This window comes from Pseudorca crassidens, chromosome 12 (assembly GCF_039906515.1).
Source record: "Pseudorca crassidens isolate mPseCra1 chromosome 12, mPseCra1.hap1, whole genome shotgun sequence".
NCBI classification, from domain to species: domain Eukaryota; kingdom Metazoa; phylum Chordata; class Mammalia; order Artiodactyla; family Delphinidae; genus Pseudorca; species Pseudorca crassidens.
In genome coordinates this window covers 62,306,891-62,329,950 of record NC_090307.1, presented here as the reverse complement: position 1 = coordinate 62,329,950, position 23,060 = coordinate 62,306,891, and the positions used below count along the sequence as shown (strand labels likewise).

The following is a 23,060-nucleotide window of genomic DNA, read 5'->3' as shown; positions in this document are numbered from 1 at the left end:
TCAAGACAAAAGGACTCAGAAGTCAACTAGAAGAAGCTTCCACTGGCCAAAGATGGGACTATATTAGTGCCAATAAAATTAATAACTGCCATGAAATAAAGTATCAAGTATATTTAAATCCATGAGTTCATAATGATACTCAAAAATAAAATTCAGGCTTCCCTGGTGGCACAGTGGTTGAGAGTCCGCCTGCCGATGCAGGGGACACGGGTTCGTGCCCCAGTCTGGGAAGATCCCACATGCTGCGGAGCGGCTGGGCCTGTGAGCCATGGCCGCTGAGCCTGCGCGTCCGGAGCCTGTGCTCCGCAATGGGAGATGCCACAACAGTGAGAGGCCCACTTACCACAAAAAAAAAATACTAAAATAAAATAAAATAAAATTCATTGGTCACTTTGGAGGATGCTAGAGAACCATGTAATTATTTGGAATAACTAGTAAATGGGGGGGGGGAAGCATTTATTTTATCCTGAATCTGCTATACAAAGTGTTGTTCAGTGAAGTTTCTTTTTATCAAAATCTTCCATCTAATAAAGAAAGAAATAAAAGACTGTCACCACTTAATAAGCAATTTAAAAATAGATACTGGCAATGATCAATGACTGCTAATAACACAGACAAAAAAGAGAGAAAATCACACCAGCCTCGCAAAAATAAACTAATGAAAACTTAATCTGATTAAGCCTCAAAATCTGGGGATATGCAATTTAGTTTCTTTAGTTAATACCAAAGAAAAAGAGAGGGGAAGGAGGAAGAGTGGGGGGATGAACTTAAAAATTAAGAGACTTAAGACCAAAAATGAGAAGACAAGCCACAGACTGTGAGAAAATATTTGTAAAAGATATACCTGATATAGGACTATTACCCAAAATGCACAAAGAACTCTTATAACTCAACAATAAGAAAACAAGCTAATTGAAGACACCTCACCAAAAAAAGATATACAAATGACAAATACACATATGAAAAGATGCTCCATATCATATATCACTGGGGAATTACAAACTAAAACAACAATGAACGTGACTAAAATAAATCTAGATTTTTAAAAAATTGTTAAAAAAAATTTTTTTGTAACTATGTGTGGTGACAGATGTTAACTAGGCTTATTGTGGTGATCATTTCACAATATATACAAATATCAAATAATTATGTTGCACACCTGAAACTAATATAATGTTACATGTCAATTATACCTCAAATTTTTTAAAAAATGACCTTAAGAAAGAAATAAGATACCACTATAGATCTACTGGAATGGCCAAAATTCAAAACGCTGACAACAGCAAGCACTGGCGAGGATGTGGCGCAACAGGAACTCTTATCAGTGCTGGTGGGAATGCAGAACGGTGCAGTCACTTAGGAAGACAGTTTGGCAGTTTCTTACAAAACTAAATATACTCCTTCCATACAATTCAGCAATCATGTCCTTGGTATTTGCCCAAGGAGTTGAGAACTTATGTCCTTACAAAAACCTGCACATGGATGTTGACAGCAGCTAACTTACAGAAGTATGTTTATTCATAACTGCCAAAACTTGGAAGCAACCGAGATGTCCTTTGGTAGGTAAATGGATAAATAAATAAAACTGTGCTAGAAGCCAAACAATGGAATATTATTCCGCACTAAAAAGAAATGAGCTCTCGAGCCATGAAAAGACATGGAGGAAACTTAAATGCCTATCACTAAGTAAAAGAAGCCAGTCTGAAAAGACTCCATAACAGATGATTCCAATTGCATGACATTCTGGAAAAAGCAAAACTATGGAGAGAACAAAAACATCAATGGTTGCTAAGGGGTGGGGGAGGAGGGGGAGAGAAGGATGAACAGGCAGAGCACAGAAGATTTTTAGGGCAGTGAAAATACTGTATGATACCACAGTGATGGATACATGTTGTTATAAATCTGTCCAAACCCATAGAGTGTACACCAAGAGTGAACTGTAATGTAAACTATGGCCTTTGGGTGGCAATGCATGTCAATGTCAGGTCCTCACTTGTAACAAACGTCCCATCTGGTGGGGGATGCTGATAACGGGAGAGGCTGTGCACGTGTGAGGCTGGGGGCATATGGGAAATCTCTGTACCTTCCTCTTAATTTTGCTGTGACCCCAAAACTGCTCTAAAAAAATAAAGTCTGAATTTAAAAAAAAAGTAACCTAAAAAAAAAAAAAGTAACCTGAGGAAGCAAAATCTGATGTCATAATATGCTCATTTTCTTAAAATGCTAAGTTTAGTTGAAAAATGTAGCATGGTATCTGCTGCTTTTTAATTGCTTGTTACCATTCTAGGGGGATAACAAAATGGACTTCAGTGAGCTTTTTCTTCATTTTTATATTCACACTTTCTTCTCCCATAGTTTTCCACAGAAAGTCAAAGTTCTTTTTTTTTTTTTGGCCATGCCACGCGGCTTGCGAGATCTCAGTTCCCCCACCAGGGACTGAACCCGGGCCATGGCAGTGAGAGCCTGGAATCCTAACCACTAGGCCACCAGGAAACTCCCTAGAAAGTCAAAGTTCTTGATTCGCTATTTCTGCTTTGGAAGGAACAACTGAAAATTGCTAACATCTTAAAATTACAGCTTCAATTTATGAGTTTTCCTTTAAAAGCTTTCTTCCCAGTGGGGGGGGGAGGGGAGCTTTCTTCCCTCATCTCCCTCTCCCTCCTTTTTCTCAAGAGTAGTTACTTATCCAAATATATTTATCTAAAGGCACCTATCACTGGCAGGTTGGCGAAAGAGCTTATTCATAAAAAGATTAAGGAGAAAGTCCCAATCACACAAAAACACTGTTTTTATAACTGAAAAACATACCTCATTTTTAAACAATGGCAATGGCATGCACTTTTATTCTCAACCTGTCACAATATCTGGCTTTCAATTTGTAGTGCTTTTGAATTAATTTAACCTTCAATTGAGAATGAAGGGTCATGCTTCATTATATCAAGGTATCAGCTCTGAAGCAATTCCAAATGAGTTCTACTAGCATTTTTGTTTTTAGTTACCTTTTAGGCAAAAGCTTCATATTTAAATATCTGTACAACGTTTCAAGGTGATCAGTTTGAAGTTTGAAGGGCTTCACTCAAACTGATCAAATGTAAAGAAACAGGCCTAGTGCCTGGTAGACAGTAAGCACTCAACAAATAAATGCCTTGTTCCACAATTTACATCATGACTGTTTAGAAGAGAATGTATACATGTTTACACATTCTTTGCCTGTATGTGTATAAAACACCTCTGGAAGAATATACAAGAAAATATTAAGGTGTGGTCTCTTCAGTGGTATCTTAATGGCTGAGGGAAAACACAATCATATTATTTCCATCTCACCCAGGCCCCCATTCCTCAGTAAAGAAACTGGGAGATACCCTGATGGAGAGAGAATACAGTAAACAGGAAGTAATACAGCACAGTCGTAGGCTTGAGTAAGTACCATCACCCTTCATAAGCTGGGCTTCCTTATCTGTAAATACTGACATCTACCTGGCATGGCACTGCCAAGACTAAACAAAATGGTATTCCTGGTACTCAGTAAGTAGCAATAATAATTATTAATCAATATTTAACTTTGCTATTAACTATACAAAACATTATAAAAATATCTGGACAAAACTTGAGATTTTATAAACTATATCCTCCCCCACCCCATAAAAGTGTGAAAAAGGAAGAGTTTTACTGCTTTTTCCTTCCTTGACCCCCATTTTAAAAGACCTTCGCAAAATCGTAAGCACATTTTAAAAAAACACCATAAACAAATGTAAGAAGCCAAGAAGAAACTTAGAGAAAAAATTCTGGCACTAGACATGACAAATACTTTTCAAAATTAATTTTTAAAAAAGGAAAACGGTTGAGGATTTGAACATGAAGCACACAAATACTTTTAAAATGAAAAAACAGGGAATTTAAAAGATGCTCTTTTTTACCCACCAATTTTCTAAAGATGAACAAGTTTGATACCCAACAATGGGAGGGTTTGAAGAAAGAGACACGTTCACACGCTACTGGTAAAAGTGTAAACTGTTACATTTAGAAGGACAATTTAGCAACACCTACCAAAAATTAATATTCTGACCTAGCAATTCACTGTTAAAACCTTAGCTCCCCTTCCCTGGTGGCGCAGTGGTTGAGAGTCTGCCTGCCAGTGCAGGGGACACAGGTTCGAGCCCTGGTCTGGGAGGATGCCACATGCTGCAGAGCAACTGGGCCCGTGAGCCACAACTACTGAGCCTGTGCTCCGCAACAAGAGAGGCCGCGACAGTGAGAGGCCGGCGCACCGCGATGAAGAGTGGCCCCCGCTCGCCGCAACTAAAGAAAGCCCTCACACAGAAACGAAGACCCAACACGGCCAAAAATAAATAAATAAATAAAAATTTTTAAAAAAACCTTAGCCCCCAAATACACAAAAGTAAGCAAAGCACTGATTATGATAGCCAAAAAACCTTTATTATGTTACATCTCTACAAGCACCTCAAAGTCCTTAGGAAAAAAGCAAAGAACACAGAAAGAGAAAATACTAACCCAACTATATGCTGTCTACAAAAAATTCACTTGAACTATAGTGACAGAGGCAGCCTAAAAATAAATGGAGTACTAAATAAACAGATGGAGTGATGTAAAACGACAGCTTAAGAACTCCAAAAGTTCACCCCTCCATAAAAGCACCTAAACTTGGTCAGAATCAACTTTTTCACAACACTGGAAACTAAGCAAAAGCTTGCAGCAATCCAGGGAGCACTTATTCAAGAAAAACAGCTGAATCTTCCTTAAGAACATAGAACTTTGTGGTATTTAACTTTCTCTAGTCCTATCCTGGGCTTCCCAGATCAGTGGCACCCTTGAAACTAACAGCCCACATTCCCAGCACTGGTTCAGCAGAACAAACCTCATTTGCAAACAAACTGAAATTATTATTCCAGGCTCCCTGGAAGACCTACCTGCTGAAAAGGCTTGCTTTATCTCACCTAAATGCTGCTAACTCAGAACCACCACCTGACCACCACCACCACCCCCACCACCACCACCACCACCCCCGGGGTAAGGCCACTAGGGGGCTGGCAGAAGTTTTAGCTGCTACCACCTGAAGCATCAGGTAACAGCTGGGGCAAACACTAGGACCAAAACCTTGAGAGGTGTTTTGGGGAACAAGGACCTTGAACAGCTTCAACAAATTCCTGGAAATCTAGGAGAAACGTGTGCGCGCAGGGCTATGTACATGCTCAGGAGTTTTGCCAGACGAAGAATTCTTGGTTAGCAGTTTTTTTCTTTCAATACCTTGACTATGTTATCCCACTGCCTTCTGGCTTCTACCGTTTCTCATGAGAGGGCAGCTGATAATGATATTGAGAATCCCCTGTATGTGATGAGTCATTTCTCTCTTGCTACTTTGAAAATTCTCTCCTTGTCTTTGTCCTTAAACTAGTTGATGTGTCTCCGGTGGATCTCACTGAGTTTATCCTACCCGAGAAAGCCCTCCACCCTCACCTCTGGATGACCTTGACCTCTGTACAAACAGGAAATGAAAGCTAAGACAGAGTTGTAACGTGGTTGAGTACTGAAGGTACACCCCCAAGAGATGCACAGCACCCCTCTGAAAATATCGGGAGATGTTTTTGGTACTAAATGTTTAAGGAAATCTCTGTCCAATCATTAGCTGAAGCCTCTGTTCTGTTAGCTTACCGGTCAGCTAATGACTGGTCATTAGCTGCCAAAAGAATAAAACAGGAATAAATGTAATGAAGGAGGTGAAAGAGGCATACACTGCTAACTACAAAACACTGCTGAGAGAAATTAAAGTAGACCTAAATAAACCCCTTTTTAACAGATTGAAAGATTCAGTATCATTAAGACAACAATGTATTGCTGTAACTCAAAGTGATCTATAGATTCACGGCAAAATTTCAACAGCCTTTTTTGCAGAAATGGAAATCTGATCCTCAGTTTAATATGGAATTGCAACAGGCCCTGAATAGCCACAAAAAAAATAACGAAGGAGAACAAAGTTAGAAGACTCATACTTCCTGATTTCAAAAGGTACTACAAAACTAGCATAACCAAAGCAACGTGGTACTGGCATTAGGATAAATATATAGACCTATACAGTCGATCTGAAGAGTCTAGAAATAAACCCAAACATCTACGGTCCATTGATTTTCAACAAGGGTGTCAAGACTATTCAATGGGGAAAGAATGGTCACTTCAACAGATGGGAATGGGATAATTAGATTTCCACACACAAAAAATGGACCCAATCTCAGACCATATACAAAAATTCACTCAAAATGAATCAACATCGAAATATAAGAACTAAAACCTAAACTAAGGTTTTAGAACTAAGAACTAAATATAAGAATAAAACTCCTAGAAGAAAGCATAGTGTAAATCTGCAAGCCCTTGGATCTGGCAATGGATTCTTAGATATGATAACAAAATCATGAGTAACAAAAAAAATAAATTGTACTTATCAAAATTTAAAACCTTTGCCTTGGGCATTAACAAGAAAGTAAAAAGACTACCCAGAGAATGGAAGAAAGTATTTGCATATCATATATACTGATAAGGGTCCAGCATCCAGAATATGTAAAGGAACATTTACAACTCAACAACAAGAAGATGAACAACAAATGTTAAAATAGGCAAAGGACTTGAATAACTATTTCTCCAAAGAAGATATACAAATGGCCAATAAGCACATGAAAAGATATTCAACACCATCAGCCACCAGGGAAACTCAGATCAAACCCACAATGAGATACCAATTCACACCTACCAGTATAGCTAAAATTTTAAAAACCAGAAAATAACAAGTGTTGGTGAGGATATGGAGAAATCAGAGTCCTTACTCTGGACAGTGAAATGGTGCAGCTGCTTTGGGAAACAGTTTGGCAGTTCCTCATACTGTTCAATATAAAAGTCACCACATGACCCGGCAATTCTACTCCTAGGTATATACCCAGGAACAATGAAAACATATTTCTACACGAAAACTTGCACATTCACACTAGGAATATTCATAATAGCCACAAAGTAAATAACAACTTAAATGTTCATCAATGGATGAACAGATAAACAAAATGTGGTATGACCAAGACAGTGGAATATTACTCAGCAATAAAAAGGCATGGAGTACTGACACCTGCTACAATATAGACGGACCTTGAAAACATGATGCTGAGTAAAGAAAGTCGGTCACAAATGATTACATACATGATTCCATGTACGTGAAATGTCCAGAATAGGCAAAACCACAGAAACAGAAAGTAGATAACTGGTTGCTAGTGAGTGGAAGCAGGGGGAATGGTGAATGGCTGACAATGAAGAAGAGGGGTAATGAAAAGTTTCTAAAACTGATCGTAGAGGTGGTTGCACAACTCTGAACACACGAAAAACCACTGAATTGTTGTGCACTTTAAAAGGATCAATTTTATGTTATATGAATATCTCAATAAAGCTGTTATAAGAAAAGCAGGCTCAAGTCTTTGCCAAGTTAAAACTCCCTTCTTAACCCTTTATTACCCTCTGCTAACACTTCTTTCTATTCTTCCCTTCACAGCTAAGATTTGTTTATTCTTGAAATAACCTACATTTGCTTTCTCCACTCTCTGACCTCCCATTAACTCAACTCAAACTTAGCTCCCTCCCCAAATGGTAGCATTAAGTAGGATGCTAAGAAACTGCTCTCACTTAGTTATCAAATTCAACAGACTCCTAAAAATCCATGTTTCACTCGAGTTCTCAAAGCATTTGAAATACAGCTTCCTTTATTCTTATTTTTTCTGGAGAGGCAGTTGTGAAGTATAGCTTCCTTTTGAAATGATCCCATTTGGGCTTCTACAACATCTCCTCATGATTTCTCAGCGTTTCTCAACACATAGGAATTTCCCTTTCCAGTTCTTCTTCTCTCTGGCTTCAAATGCTATTGCCCTCCATCGCCTATTTCCAGGACCATTCTCCATCAGTAAACTCTTCCTATGCCATGTTACCTAAATCAAAGGCTTCAGGAACCACCTATAAGATAGCTTGATGACTCTCCTATCAAGACCTTTCTCTTGTGCTCCAAACCCACACACAAGCACTTCTACCTGGATGTTTTACAGATAACTCCTATGCAGTGTATCCAAAAGCTAAAATACTGTTCCTCCCCAGATTTGCTCCTCTTCCTGAATTCCCTGTCTCAGCATACTTTACCGTTTGTTGTCTATTCAATCACCTAAGTTAAAATCCAAGTCATCTTATCCTACTATTTCTCTCTCACTCCCCAAATCCAAGTGTCACTGAACCCTATTAATTCGGCCTCCTAAATATTTGTGCTATTAACTTATTCCTCTGCATCTCCACTGATTCTACCTTAGTTTAGGCCCTTACCTGTCACCTCAATTATTACAAAAACTCCTCACCAGTCTTCCTGCATCCTCCTTGTTGTCCCTCCATCCCTTCTGAAATCTATACTCTACAATAACCAGCATGGTCTTTCTAAAATGAAAACCTTATCATGACTCTTTCCTGGTTAAAATCCATAGGCTCTCTTATTATCTAAAGGAAAAGCCCTCGAGAATCCTCAGAATAGCACAAAGTACTTGAGGACTGATCTGTGCACCCTTATCGTATGCTACTTACCCTGTAAGCCCAATCCTACAGCTGCAGAGAACAACTTCCCGTTCTTGCGATGCTCTCTCTCCTCCTGTCCAACTTTCCCTTGGCCTTCCTTTCCTTTCCCAAGATTTCTGCCTCAGTCATGCCTAAACCTTCTTCGGGTTCAAGGACATAAAGTATAAAGCACCTAATACAATGCTTGACACACAGCAAGGAGTTACAATGGGTTGAGAGGCTTAGACCTCTTCTTCATCCTGTCTCAGTGACTCTTGTCTGCTTCGAGGTTAGGCTGACTTACATCACCTGTCTACAAGACTACTCCTAATTTGGTCTCTGCCTACGTCCCCAGTTTCACATCTTGCCACCACCCTCGGCCCTCATCAGCCGCACCTGCAGATCCTACAACTCACTCTGTTCGGACTCCCGCGCTCTTCTCACACTGCTCCTCCCGCCTAAATGCCCATCCTTTCTAAGCCTGTATACTCACTGCTCTCATCCTCTCCCATACGCTTTTCCTGACCACTGCCCCTTGCTCAGTCTCTCCTCCTCTTCCCTCAAGACACAGACCACTGCCTCCTTTGAACACCCACTGCACTCTCCGTCCTTCCTCCGCTCAAAGCAACCTTAAAAACATATTGTACTTGCGGAAGTTCAAGTAAGTGAGAAAGTCTTACCACCCTGAAGGCAGGGGCACTGCCTCATGCATCTGTAAGTCTCCACAGTACCTGCTGCACAGAAATTACACTAAATGACCTGCATTTTCCCTTTTTCCCTCTACATATACTAACCTAAGTTCCTATCAGACATTTTCGTTCAAAAAAGAAAGAACATACTTTTACGTTACATTCTGGGCCCAACCTCTCCTTGCCAAGCAAACACCTGTACAAATTAAAGTTAATATGCACTTTCTGATACCACTTCTGTTTTTTCTAAAGTAGGGGAGAAATGGTCCCTGGAAGATCTAAAATGAGAAATACTATTTTAAAGAGACAGTAAATTATGTCGCATAGCTTCAAGATACTCTGTATAAAGAATTATTTCCCAACGGTCACTGTTAAACTAGCCCACCTCGCTTACATCTATGGGTCACTTTGAAAAGTGGAAACCCTTCTACTAACTTCCTTCCTACCTCTACTACTTGCCAATACAGTTTACAGCAATCACTCATTCTCAGGAAGATACTCAGAAAGGAATTATCAAGTCACCAAGATAATTCGGAAGGCAGAAAGTGAAGTTACCTTTCTCATTCCCAGACCCACTTATTCATTTAGAAGCGCTGCCTCCATAGCCAGCAAACCACAAGTGGGCCTGTTCCTCATCATCGCTACTTGAATATTCTGTGAACTACCGCCCAGCATGATGGACTGCCACCCAAAGTACTGCAGCGCGGGGACAAGCCCGCTCCACCCAACAGAACGTTGAGTGGAAGCTCTCCTAATGAGGCTCGTCGGTGTGTTAACTCAGCGTCCAAACGACGGTATTTGCACCTGCACGTTCAAAACTCGAGTTAACATTTTAATTATTTTCAACCATTCGATCAGGCCTTAGAGGAAAGATGCTCTGCTTGCTCAAGACGGAGGCTCTGGAGTCATGAATCCCCAAACCTGAAGCAGCATAAGGACTTCAGGTAAGGCTGAGATGTGGGATATCTGGCGAAACCTGTTTCACTCTCACAACGATAAACACACACACACACACGCACCCAGCTGACCTCCATAAGAGCCTTTGGGCGCCAGCCCGCTTGACAAGGAGTTGTGAAAAGAATTCCCAACTCGGCTCTGCCGATGCCCTCGCAGCACCCAGGAGCCCCGCCGCTTCCACGAGCCCTCCCTCCTCACTGGGCGCGCACCGGAGACCCGTCAGCATCCCGGCCGCGATTATGTAAAAGACCGAGTCCCTCTCCCCCGTCCGAGGCCCGGGCCCCGGGTAGGGCCCGGCTCCCCACCCTCCCCGCCCAGATCCAAGAGCCGCGACCAGCGAGCGGGAGAAACGGGCAGGGCGGGCCGGAGCCGCGGACAAGCCGCCAGAACCAGCCGCCCCCGGCAGCCACGCCCCCGCCCAGCCGCCCCGCGAGAGCCCGGCCCCGCAACCGCCTGACAGACGCCACGAGAAGGCGCGCGGACGGCTTCGGACAGCGGGGCCCCGCCGCGACCCCCACCCGCCCCGCCGCCCGCCACTGACCTGCGCCGCCGCCTCGCGACCACCCGCCGCCGCGGCCACCTTCTGCGCTGCGCCCCCGGCCGGCCTCGGGCGCCCCATTCCCACCCCGCCCCAGCCTCCGCCTGTTTACAATGATTGGGACAGAACCGGGCGAGCCGGCCCAGAGCGCACGCGCACTCCCTCCTCCCGCTGCACCCTGCTTCCCGGGTCCTCCTCTCGGCGCTGACGGCCGGGGCCGTCCAGGGCCGGCGCCCTGTGCCCCCGCGCGGGGCATGCTGGGATGGGTAGTCCTCGGAAACCCAGCGCCCAGTCCGCAGGCGGCCCTCCGCCGGGAGCCGCACTACAACACCCAGGAAGCATGGCTCCTGCCCGGCCGAGGGGCCAACTGGGGAGACCCGGGAGCGCGCGAGAGAACGCGCCGCGCCAGAGCTCCACCGGCGCCTGCGCAGTTTCTGGTGGTCGGGGGCCGGGAGGACGCGCGCTTACCCGCGCGAGCTCCGCGAGGACCGTTGGGGGCAGCGCCGGTCGAGGTCCGGAGAAGGGCAGACGTAGTCCTGTCCACGCTTCGGGCAGCCTGTTCCCCAGCTACGGAGGCGCAGACCTTCTGCACCGCGGGCTTCAGCCCTAACCAGTTAAACCGGCCCGGAGGCCGGCCCAGCCGCCGCTGGGTGGGGCTCTCCGTGGCCCGGGCTGGGAGGGGAGTCTGGCTTGGGGTGGGGACTTTTGCTGGGGGCTTGGATGCAGGAAGCGCCGTGGGCTTCCGAGGAGAAACTTGTCTAGAACTCTGTATCGGGACTGGCCTCAGCGTTCCTAAAATGGGTGTCGACGAGGACCTCCCTTGGTCCTTGCGGCGCAGCGGGGTCCCCATCATGTACCGAGGAGGTCCTGAATCAGAGCCGCCCTCTGCACGGTTAGCTTGCAGACAGAATTGGATCTAGAGGAAGATGGAAATGACCGCATTTCCTCCGGAAATCCTTCACAAAGGCTTCAAGAATTGTCCTGCTAATGCATGGCTGGAAATCAGGGATCTTTTTACGTGTCTTGTCTCATAAAGTTTGGCAGTTTTATTAGGGGGATGATAAGACTGGGGATGGATGGGCCTTCCCAATCACTTCCATTCCTGCGTGCGATACTCTCTTTACAACTTCATTACATGTTTAGACTGACCTCTACTCCATCCTGCCCAGTTCCTCCCAAAGCAGCCTTCCTCCAGTCTGACAATAGATCTCTCCCTCGTACCCTGCATTTCTTACTCGGTCAAGTTCAGCCCCCTCCGCCTGACATTCAAGAAGAGCCCATAATTAGATACCAAGATGGTCTGTGTGTGGTAGCCATTGTTTTCTGACTTTTTGAAAAGTTTTCTTATTGCCCCTCTGGCAACAGAACGGTGTCCTCTGACCACTGGGATGGGCATGTTACCTTGCCAGGTACAATACTCTGCCTCTGGCAACAATGATTGGGCCAAGGGATGGGCACTGACCCATGTTGGGCACTATTGAGCCCTTGCTGGAAATTGCTACATGGACACAGAAAAGGGAGAGAAGATAGCGTTTTACTGTGGTAACTGCTGATGGCCATGTTATTCACAACGTAAAGAGGGCTTTCTGCAGCAGCAATGAATGAGGCCAAAACGGGAGTGTGGGGTTGGGGAAAGGAGGGGGAGAGAATCCGGGAGTTGGCAGCATGAAGACTGGCTTCAGCCTCAGAGGCCATGGTTTGTATAGCTCTTTTAAAGTGCTTTGAGGATGTGAACCTAGCTGGGTAAGCCAATGCAATTATTTATTATTTAGGGCTAATTTGTGTTGCCTAACACAAATTTGTTGGTTGCCTCCTGAGGTTCATTCCTCCCATTTAAGCTATGCAGCATAATCGTTCCCTCTGGTGGCTGAGCCTTTCCGGGATGGTCCTGTAACCCAGTCAGAACCAATGAGACCCACCGAGACTTGGGTTGGGCCTTCTAGTAAACTGCAGCATCCTTGCTCTTCTGGTATGGTGTAAATTTATGAGGTCTGGAAAGGTGGCAACTGTTTTGCTCCTACAAGAAGAAAGCCTGAACAGACAGGGTTTAGGAGAAAGTCACCAAAAGAGGCTGAAGACGAAGTCAGTACTGTCAAATGTGCACTAAGAAGAAGAACCTTGCGTTTGTTGCATCATTAGAGCTGCACTGTCAAACCTCACCTGTCTGACCTGTCCTGTAGACGATCCTATAGACTGTTTAGAATTGTGAGCCATAAATTTCCTGTATTGTTTAAGTTTTATTGGGGGGTTTTCTGTATCTCAAAATTCTAAAAGTCATAACTAATTCAGTTGGATTTCTTTTACTAAATGTTGAAAGGTCCTGACTAATACAGGTTCCTACTTAAAGAGAAACTGTGGAAAAGACTTTCAGCGCTGGCTATATGACACAGTCAACAATTCCTCTGCACACAAAGATAGTATAAATAAAATGGGACAAAATTGTCAAACACAACCGATTGTTTCAGGGCATTGGAAGTCAAACACAATTTGAGAAACATCTATTCTTGAAAACTGCTAAAAATTCTAGTAGGAACTGTAGATGTCTGTGAACTTCTCGCCTGAGGCTGCTTCTTTCCTGCCCTGTTGCCCCAGAACTATAGTTTTACTAGTGTAGTTTTAACTAGTGTAGGTGGGGACTAGCCAAGAAAACGAGTAGCTTTGCTGCTGGAGGGGGTGGACTTGATTTGTGGTGGGAGGTCAAACACCATGGCTTTGACAGCTGAAGGGAATATTATAATAGTGCATCTGCTATGGAAGACAGCATGGTGGTTCCTCAAAATATTAAACACAGAATTACCATTTGCTCCAGCAATTCCCCTTCTGAGTATATACTCAACTGAATTCAGAGACTCAGAGGTATTTGTACATCCCTGTTTATAGCAGCATTATTTGCAATAGCCTAAAGGTGGAAGCAACCCAAGTATCCATTGATGGATGACTGGGTAAATAAAACGTACTATATACATACAATGGAATATTATATAGCCTTTTAAAAGAAAGAATTTCTAACACATGTAAAACAAATCATGAGAATAGAAAGGAGAAAATGACAGTTGCAGTTGGAGATTTAAAATTCCTCTTAGCAATTGATAGAACAAGACAAAGTCAACAAGGGTATAGAAAACCTGAATTACACTAGCAACCAACTTGAAATATTTGACAACTATAGAAAACCATCCAACAACATCAGAATACACATTCTTTTCAAGCACAAATGAAACATTGTCCAGAATAGATCATATGGTAGGCCACAAAACAAGTGTCTGAAAATTTTAAAAGGATTGAGAACATACAAAATATGTCTCCTACAATGGAATTAAATTAGACATCAACGACAGAAAGAAATCTGAGAAATTCCCAAATATTTGGAAATTAACACATTTTTAAATAACCGATGGGCCAAAGAAGAAATCACAGGGAAAATTAGAAAATATCTAAAACTGAATGAAAAGAAAAATGTCAGATTTAAGGGAGGCAGCTAAAGCCGTGCTTAGAAGGAAATTAATGTCATTTTAAAAACTTACACTAGAAGGAAGACAATCTAAACTTCCAACTTACATTCCCACAAAAGCTTGCTCAAGAAAGTAGCAAAAGAGGAGCGAATCAAACCTAAATTAAGTAGAAGTAAGGAAATAGTGACGATCAGAATAGAAATCAATGAGTTAAAAAAAAAGAAAAGAGAGGGACTTTCCTGGTGGCACAGGGGTTAAGAATCCACCTGCCAGTGCAGGGTACACAGGTTTGAGCCCTGCTCCAGGAAGATCCCACATGCTGCAGAGCAACTAAGCCCATGTGCCACAACTACTGAGCCTCAATATTAAAGAAACAAGCAACCCAATCCAAAAATGGGCAGAAGACCTAAACAGACATTTCTCCAAAGAAGATATACAGGTTGCCAACAAACACATGAAAAGATGCTCAACAGCACTAATCATTAAAGAAATGCAAGTCAAAACTACAATGAGGTATCACCTCACACCAGTCAGAATGGCCATCATCAAAAAATCTACAAACAGTAAATGCTGGAGAGGGTGTGGAGAAAAGGGAACCCTCCTACACCATTGGTGGGAATGTAAATTGGTGCAGCCACTATAGAAAACAGTATGGAGGTTCCTTAAAAAACTAAAAGTAGAGTTGCCATATGATCTACCAATCCCACTCCTGGGCATACATCTAGACAAAACTATAATTCAAAAAGATACATGCACCCCTATTTCACAGCAGCACTATTTACAATAGCCAAGACATGGAAACAACCTAAATGTCCATCAACAGATGAATGGATAAAGAAGATGTGGTGTATATATACAGTGGAATACTACTCAGCCATAAAAAAGAATGAAATAATGCCATTTGCAGCTACATGAATGGACTTAGAGATTATCATACTAAGTAAATCAGAAGGTCAAATACTGGGACTTCCCTGGTGGCGCAGTGGTTAAGAATCCGCCTGCCAATGCAGGTGACACGGATTCAAGCCCTGGTCCAGGAAGATCCCACATGCCACGGAGCAACTAAGCTTGTGCACCACAACTACTGAGCCTGTGCTCTAGAGCCTGCGAGCCACAACTACTGAGCCTGCGCACCACAACTACTGAAGCCCGCATGCCTAGAGCCTGTGCTCCGCAACAAGAGAAGCCACCGCAATGAGAAGCTCAAGCACCGCAACTAAGAGTAGACCCCGCTCACTGCAACTATCTTCTAACAGACTGAATCCCTGCAACCCTCAGTTGGGAAGCGCTGCCCTGCGGCAATGAATCTGGTTTGTTAAGTCGCTGCTGTGACGTCATCCAGGACTCAGCCAGGAGTGGGAGGTGCTCTAGAATTTTCAGGTCTCCCTCTTCCCCCAGTCAGTTCCTCCATCTCAGACTCCATGGGCTGAGCCATTCACGTGGGTCCTTTGTTACCCCCACGTGGGTGAGAATCTGGAAATACAATTTTACAATTTAAAAATGACATCGGTATTTTTTGTCAATCGAACTACACTTGGTGAAATCCCTTCTGCACTAACTTGAGGAAGAATCAGACCTCGAGTCCGCATTTCCGGCTCATGGGTCTCCCCTGGTGTCTCAGCAGTTGTTAGAGCGATGAAAGCTGAGGTGCGGGGGTGGGGGGATGGGGGGATAGGGGGAGCGGGCAGAGCTGCCCTGGAGAAGCTCCAAGCCAGAGGCAGGACCTCAGATGCACATCCGCTCCGGCCCTGCCTGACCCCACCCACATTTGTCGTGTTGTCCATTTTAGTAACTTACACCAGCTAACTAGAAAGGAGATTCTGTGCCGTTCTTATGAAAAACAAACCACCAGTTAGCATTACATTTGAGGTTGTTTGAAAGTTCTGTGAAAGAAAAGCCCAACCGTGATCTTGGGACAATTAATTTTAAGACACGTGATTTCAAAGGCTATAATTATATTTCAAGAATATTGCTGATCACCAACATTTGAAATATGCTTTTGCTCCCCCTTTCACAAAGATCATTTTGACATGTTTGCATCTGGGAATTTCTTTCTTGGCAACACTTGTAAAAGCATTGAACTGGGTAAAACTGACATTCTAAACATTCTAAGTCTGTCTTTGATTCTTTCAGAAAAGAGAATAAGGAATAAAAGGGAAGGGAAGGCCATTTAACATCATTAAAACGTCGTCAAAGGTTTGACAGGCTTGTGCTATGGAAAACCTAAAATAAAACGGAAGTAGTTTCAAAAGGATGAATTTGGGGATTTTCCATAACTTTCCCCACCTCCTTTGCAGAGATGTAGAAGCTGAGGCCAAGTGATATTAGGGGACCCCGTCCAACCCCAGGACACAGCCTGGTTAATAGCAATGCTCCTTCTGGACAGGTCACCACACATCCAGTCCAGGTAGGAGGCCCCACCAGTCTCTCTGCAGATCATTTTCATCACCTGCCTCCTAATTCTAAATCATCACCATTTAGATCATCACCATCATCTAAATCAGCAGCAGCAGCAGCAACAGAAAGAGCACAAACAGCCACCTTCTAATTTTAAAAGTATGTTTGTTGGGCTTCCCTGGTGGCACAGTGGTTGAGAATCCACCTGCCAATGCAGTGGACATTGGTTTGATCCCTGGTCCGGGAAGATCCCACATGCCGTGGAGCAACTAAGCCCGTGAGCTACGACTATGGAGACTGCGCTGTAGAACCCATGAGCCACAACTACTGAGCCTGCGTGCCACAACTACTGAAGCCCATGCACCTAGAGCCCATGCTCCGCAACAAGAGAAGCCACCACGAGAATCCCACGCAACACGAGAGTAGCCCCCATTCACTGCAACTAGAGAAAGCCCGCACGCAGCAATGAAGACCCAACTCAGCCAAAAATAAATAAATAAAATAAATTTATAAAAATAAATAAATAAAAGTATGTTTGTTAAAAAGAGTGAGACGGCTCTACATATGCTGACATGGAATACTGTAATGTATTCAGTGCAAAAAGCAAGCCACAGAGAAGTAAATTCAATATGAGTCCATTCTTTTTTTAAAAAAGATGTGTGTGTATATGCATGGTTTAAAAAAAATAAATGGAATCTCACACACACAAATGTCAGCTGATAAAAACAACAGGCCCCAAATGGAGTCACTTATGCTAAGCCCCATGTCACCAAACCAAGACATAACTTAATTAAAGGATTGACTCTCCCAGGAATGGAATCTTAATATATAAATAGACACTATACATTGCATGTTTACTCCTATTTTCAAAAAGAAAAAGTGAATAAAAATGATTTAAAAAAATCAGGGGGGCTTCCCTGGTGGCGCAGTGGTTGAGAGTCCGCCTGCCGATGCAGGGGATACGGGTTCATGCCCCGGTCCGGGAAGATCCCACATGCCGCGGAGCGGCTGGGCCCGTGAGCCATGGCCGCTGAGCCTGCGCGTCCGGAGCCTGTGCTCCGCAACGGGAGAGGCCACAACAGTGAGAGGCCCACGTACTGCAAAAAAAAAAAAAAAAAAAAAAAAAAAAAATCAGGGGACTTCCCTGGTGGCGCAGTGGTTAAGAATCCGCCTGCCAATGCAGTGGACACAGGTTCGAGCCCTGGTCCAGGAAGATCCCACAAGCCATGGAGCAACTAAGCCCGTGCGTCACAACTACTTAGCCTGCGCTCTAGAGCCCGTGCTCCGCAACCAGAAGCCACCACAATGAGAAGCCAGTGCACTGCAACGAAGAGTAGCCCCTGCTCGCTGCAGCTAGAGAAAGCCCGCGCGCAGCAACAAAGACCCAACACAGCCAAAAAAAAAAAAAATAGATAGATAGCTAGTGGGAAGCAGCCGCATAGCACAGGGAGATCAGCTCGGTGCTTTGTGACCACCTAGAGGGGTGGGATAGGGAGGGTGGGAGGGAGGGAGACGCAAGAGGGAAGAGATATGGGAGCGTATGTATATGTATGGCTGATTCACTTTGTTGTGGAGCAGAGACTAACACACCATTGTAGGGCAACTGTGCTCCAATGTAGATGTTAAAAAAATAATAATAATAATGACCTATATGGGAAAAGAATCTGAAAAAGAGTGTATATATGTATATGTATAACTGATTCACTTTGCTGTACACCTGAAACTAACACAACATTATTAATCAACTATACTCCAATAAAAATAAAAATAAATAAATAAATTTATTTTTAAAAAAATCAGGAATGGCTTAGGTAGGTGGGTGACCTGCCTTGTAGACCCCTGCCATCTGTCACCTAAGGGAAAGTGATCAACCCACTTTCGCACCATGGATAACCTCCTTGTCCTGCTCCCTTCTGCCTCGAAAAGTCTCTCATTTTTTACAGCTCCTCGGAACTCCTTTGTATCTGCTAGATTCAGGAATCGTTGAATAAAGCCAACAGATCTTTCAAATTTACTCAGATGCACTTTGGTTTTTAACCAAATCCACAGAGGACTTCGTGGAGGGTGCCTTCCTCCCTCCCTCCATCCAGGGGAGCTCAGGCCCCATGCTGCCCTCCACTCTGTGAGGTCCTCCCTGAGCCCCCAAGGCTGCCCTGGGGCTGCCATGGAGCCGCCTGCAGGCCCAGTGAGGGGGGCCCCTGGGGATCTCCCCAGCCCACCACCCATGGGGGGTGTAGGATGGACACGATCAGAGGAGGAAGTTAGACACAAATTCCCCTGAATTTGAAAAGGCTGATCCCAATGAGGGGGCTGTTCTCTGGGAGGACCATAGGTGCCCCCAACTTCGTCTAAGGGGACACCCCTCAGATGCTCCTCACCTGCCCCAAAGTTTCCATCTTCCGGCCCCTCCACTAGAACCGCATCCCCATTGCCTGCCTTCTCTGAACTGCCCCTCCACTGCTCAGCAGGGCTGAGGTCCCCCTTCTCTTCCTGAGGGTCTACCGGACCCCTTTCCTTTGTAAAATCGCACCTCCTTCTCCACTTTGGGAAGTGCTCCAGAATCAAATTCTTTTGGGTTTTGTGATCTTGGTGAGTGAGGAGGGGGAAGGCAGGACCAGTCTTCCTAGGAGTGGAGGGGGTACTGGGGGGTCCTGTCTGTCAAATGTACAAATACTCTGAGAGACTCGGGATGTAAGGGAGGGAGTGGGAGGGGGTAAGAGCGTGTGAAGGGCTTTAACTTTTCACTCCATGTGTTTCCATATTGTTGCTTTTTTTTTTTTTAACAACGAACATGAATTCATGTTTCACTTGCGTAATTACAAAGATGAAACAGAGGGGCTTCGCTGGTGGCGCAGTGGTTGAGAGTCCACCTGCCGATGCAGGGGATATGGGTTCGTGCCCCGGTCCGGGAAGATCCCACATGCCACGGAGCGGCTGGGCCCGTGAGCCATGGCCGCTGAGCCTGCGCGTCCGGAGCCTGTGCTCCGCAATGGAAGAGGCCACAGCAGTGAGAGGCCTGCATACCAGAAAAAAAAAAAAAAAAAAGATGAAACAGAGGTTCAGCCTGTCCTCGACAGTGTGCCCTGCTGATCCTCAGGCATTGATTTTTCCAAGTTTGAGGAAAAACTTTTAAGTTTTAGGTAGCACCGAGAGACTGTACACATTTTATCAAATCTAATTCTGTCACCACTTGAGCATTTTCAAGACTGCAGTGATACTTGGTCTTAAGGAAGGGTTTCCCATAGAACATCAAACAAGGGCTCAATCGGAGCTTGCTTTTAAGGGGCTGATCTGACCCTCAGCAGAGCAGCTGGTCAGTCCGTATCCCAAGTTATGTTGGTTTCTTGGTCCACTTTGGTGACTATCTTTTTCAAGGTATGATCCATTGCTGCAGTCTTTTCCGTAGACTGAGGTCTCCAGGAAGCATGAGCTTCCACTGATTTCCGAGGGCCCGAGACACGCCTTGAGTCACCTTGGCTTTGAAAGCTCCTCTGCTGTCACTTTGAATTGAAAGAGGCAACCCAAAACAAGGGGTCATTTCTTTGAGTAAGGCCTTTGTTCCCTAGGAAGGTTTCTCTGTCCTGCGTGGAGAAGCTTCACCCCATCCTGTGAAGGTATCACAAACACCAGCAAATATCTACAATGTCCCCCGGCCCCTGGTATAACAGTGAAGTCTATTTACCAATTGTCTCCTGGTTCTGTCTCTCAGGTTTGCACCTCTTTTATCATCGGGGGTGGCCCGGTTTTAAGATTGTTTCTGGTGCAGATCAGGCAATTTTGTGTTACCTTTTGGATGGTCCTTTGCATTTGTGGAGCAATAATAAACTTGCACAGCTCATGAGTGGTTGCATTCCTCCCATGTTGGGTTCCTTGATGCAGACCCCTAGTAATTCTTTCCCTTAAATGCTTGGGCCTCTGTGGTTGTTCGGTACTGATGACCATCTAAATCTCATGAAGTTAGAGTCAGCATGAAATCCCCCTGCGTCTGCTCTCTCTGGATGCTAAGCCTTAAACAGGGAGAGGTCCACACCTGAGATGAGTGCTAGGGCCTGAGGATCTGGGTTTTGGGTTCTGGCCGCCTGTTTTGCGGCCTGATAGTTACATAGTAAAGGAAATAATTTGGCTGTTCAGTCTTTTGGTGGCCCAGGCAATGTCCTGTGGCTATTCTTCCCACACTGTAACAGAGTCTAGTAAGGCCAGTATCCCCTCTGTGTGTTTAGTTTCTTTCCTTCCTGATGTTAGTAGACCTCTCTTTCCATCTGGCCCCATGTGCATGCACGACAGAGAATGCAAACTTAGAATCAGTATAAAAACCTTTTTCTTTGCTCCAAGCTGCAGGGCTCTGTGGGGGCCTCTGAGCTCGGCCTTCTGGGCAGATGTACCTGGAGGGGGTTCTGCTCCTAGGCCTTCCTGATGAGCTACAATTGCACAGCCCCGTCCATGAAGCTGCTCCGTCTTGTAACCGTTTCCACATCTGAATTTTCTAATCTGATCAGTCAGGTCAGCTCTGTTAGAACACACTTCAATTATCTGTATGGTAGGGAATGCCTTAGAGCTTTCCTCAGTCCAGCTTAATGACTCACTGTCATTTCCTTTAAGAGCTTCATATAGGGATTTGGCCATGAGTCCAAAGTTAGGAATCCAAGTATGACAAAACCCAGCCATTCCCAGCATCCTCCTGGTTGCCTTCTGGTGGTGGGTACAGCCACCCTAGCCCATGCTTCCCTTCGGTCTGGCAATAAGTCTCTTTGTCCTCTTGATAACTCAAATCCTAGATATTTTACAGTTGGTGGAGACATTTGTGCTTGTCCCTTGGAGACTTTCCATCTCCAGTCTGCCAGAAAGTTTAAAGTAAGGATTGTATTTGGTCTGAAACTGCCTTAGTTTTACTAGCAATGAGTATATCATCCACATATTAGAATAAGACTCCCTTATATAATTGGAGATCCCTTAAGTCCTGGGCTAAGGCTTCCCTGAAGATGGTGGGGGCCTGCTTCCATCCTTGTGGGAGGCCCATTCAACAATTTTGTTCTTTTATATTAGTGTCTGTATCGTCCCATTCAAAGGCAAATAGTTACAGGAATTCGGGACTTAGGGGTCTGTAGTAAAAGGCATCTGTTAAGTCCAGCAGAAGTCCAGATAAAAGTCTCCAGATAAAGTTGTAAGCAAAGTATAAGGATTTGGCACCACCGCATGTGTATCCTCTACACATTAACGGCCCTTAAAACCTGTATAAACCAGTCATCTCTGGTCCCAGGTTCTTGTACCAGCAGGATGGGAGTGTTATATGGGATTGACAAGGTCCGATTAATTGGCATTTAAGAAAGCTGCTTATCAGAGGCTTTATCCCTTCCTTTGCGTCCCTCTTTAAAGGGTGTTGCTTTAAATTTGGAGCCTGGGCACCTGGATGGAGTTTTACTACTGTTGGGTCAGACATCCAGGCTCTTCCCGGCCTCCTACCAGCCCAAACATATGCTCTTACCTTTTGTAGAATTTCTTCAGGGGCTCCTGGGTGAGGCTTGTTTCCCCAGAGTAATAGTGCAGCTTGAAGGGCGGAAGCCTGATCTGAGAATACTTTAATGTCTATTTTTTCTGGTGAGGAAATCATTTAATTTTGTTAGTAGATCCCAGAAGGGATCTCCCAGAAGGAGATCCTACTCCCAGAAGGAACTAGGGCATTGAGGCATATACAGAAAGCTGTGCTTTAAATACGTTTTCCCCAATTATATAGATCAGAGGTAGGAAGGGGGGAGGGTGCACACATACAAAACCCCTGGTTGACCTTGATCCTCTGGACCTGCAGGAACTCGTCTCCACGGATATGGCCCTGCCTGAAGGAGAGGACCCCTGGGTCGAATTGAATACCCTGGTGGGTTCAGGGAGGGGAGACCGATCCCCTTGACTGTCTGGTAAGGAAGGTGCAGGGCTGGGGCAGGACCTGAGACCCCCGGAGGACTTTTGGTGGAAGCCTGGACTCCGCGGGCAGGGATCCCCCTTCTCACAGTGTGGGGGCTGCAGGAGGCGCGAGAGGAGGAGCCAGATATAGTAAGTCGAGGTCATTAGGCTCTGGCTCAGGCAAGACAGGCTTTTTCTGAGGGTCTTCCCTCCGCCGCTGATGAAAAATGTACAAAATAACCTAGAAAAACCAGTTGAGATCAAATGTCAGGAGCCCAGGACTTGTACCTGTTACACTTGATCCGAGGGGAGTTGACCATCGATGGTAGGATAGCCCCGTGGTCTCCACCGGGGAGTCCATCCTCTGAAGGCCCACTGGGTTCCTCCACTGTGGTGCTCGATACAATTTACTTCTGGGCAGCAAAACCACAGAAGAGCCTGGAACAACCGTCTTTAACAAACACCTGCCGCCTCTGCCCGGCCTCTGTGGATTGCGCCCGACGTTGACCAGAGTCTCATCAGAAACTCCAGGTCTGCCAGATGCTGCAGCATTGG

The 23,060-nt window shown here is 44.8% G+C and overlaps 1 protein-coding gene across 8 annotated transcripts in view; it reads right to left on the bottom strand.

The window, feature by feature from the left end:
• Positions 1–11,367, bottom strand: part of RALBP1 (ralA binding protein 1) — a 58,430-nt gene extending 47,063 nt beyond the window's left edge. For 6 of the 8 annotated variants that reach the window (XM_067699712.1, XM_067699713.1, XM_067699714.1 and 3 more), the window contains exon 1: positions 10,765–10,912. The gene's annotated coding sequence lies outside the window, so the exon portion shown is untranslated. Of the gene's footprint in view, positions 1–10,285; positions 10,364–10,764; positions 10,913–11,229 lie in introns of those variants that run through there. The other 2 variants (XM_067699711.1, XM_067699710.1) reach the window with 2 other exon arrangements.
• Positions 11,368–23,060: the final 11,693 nt, after the last annotated feature.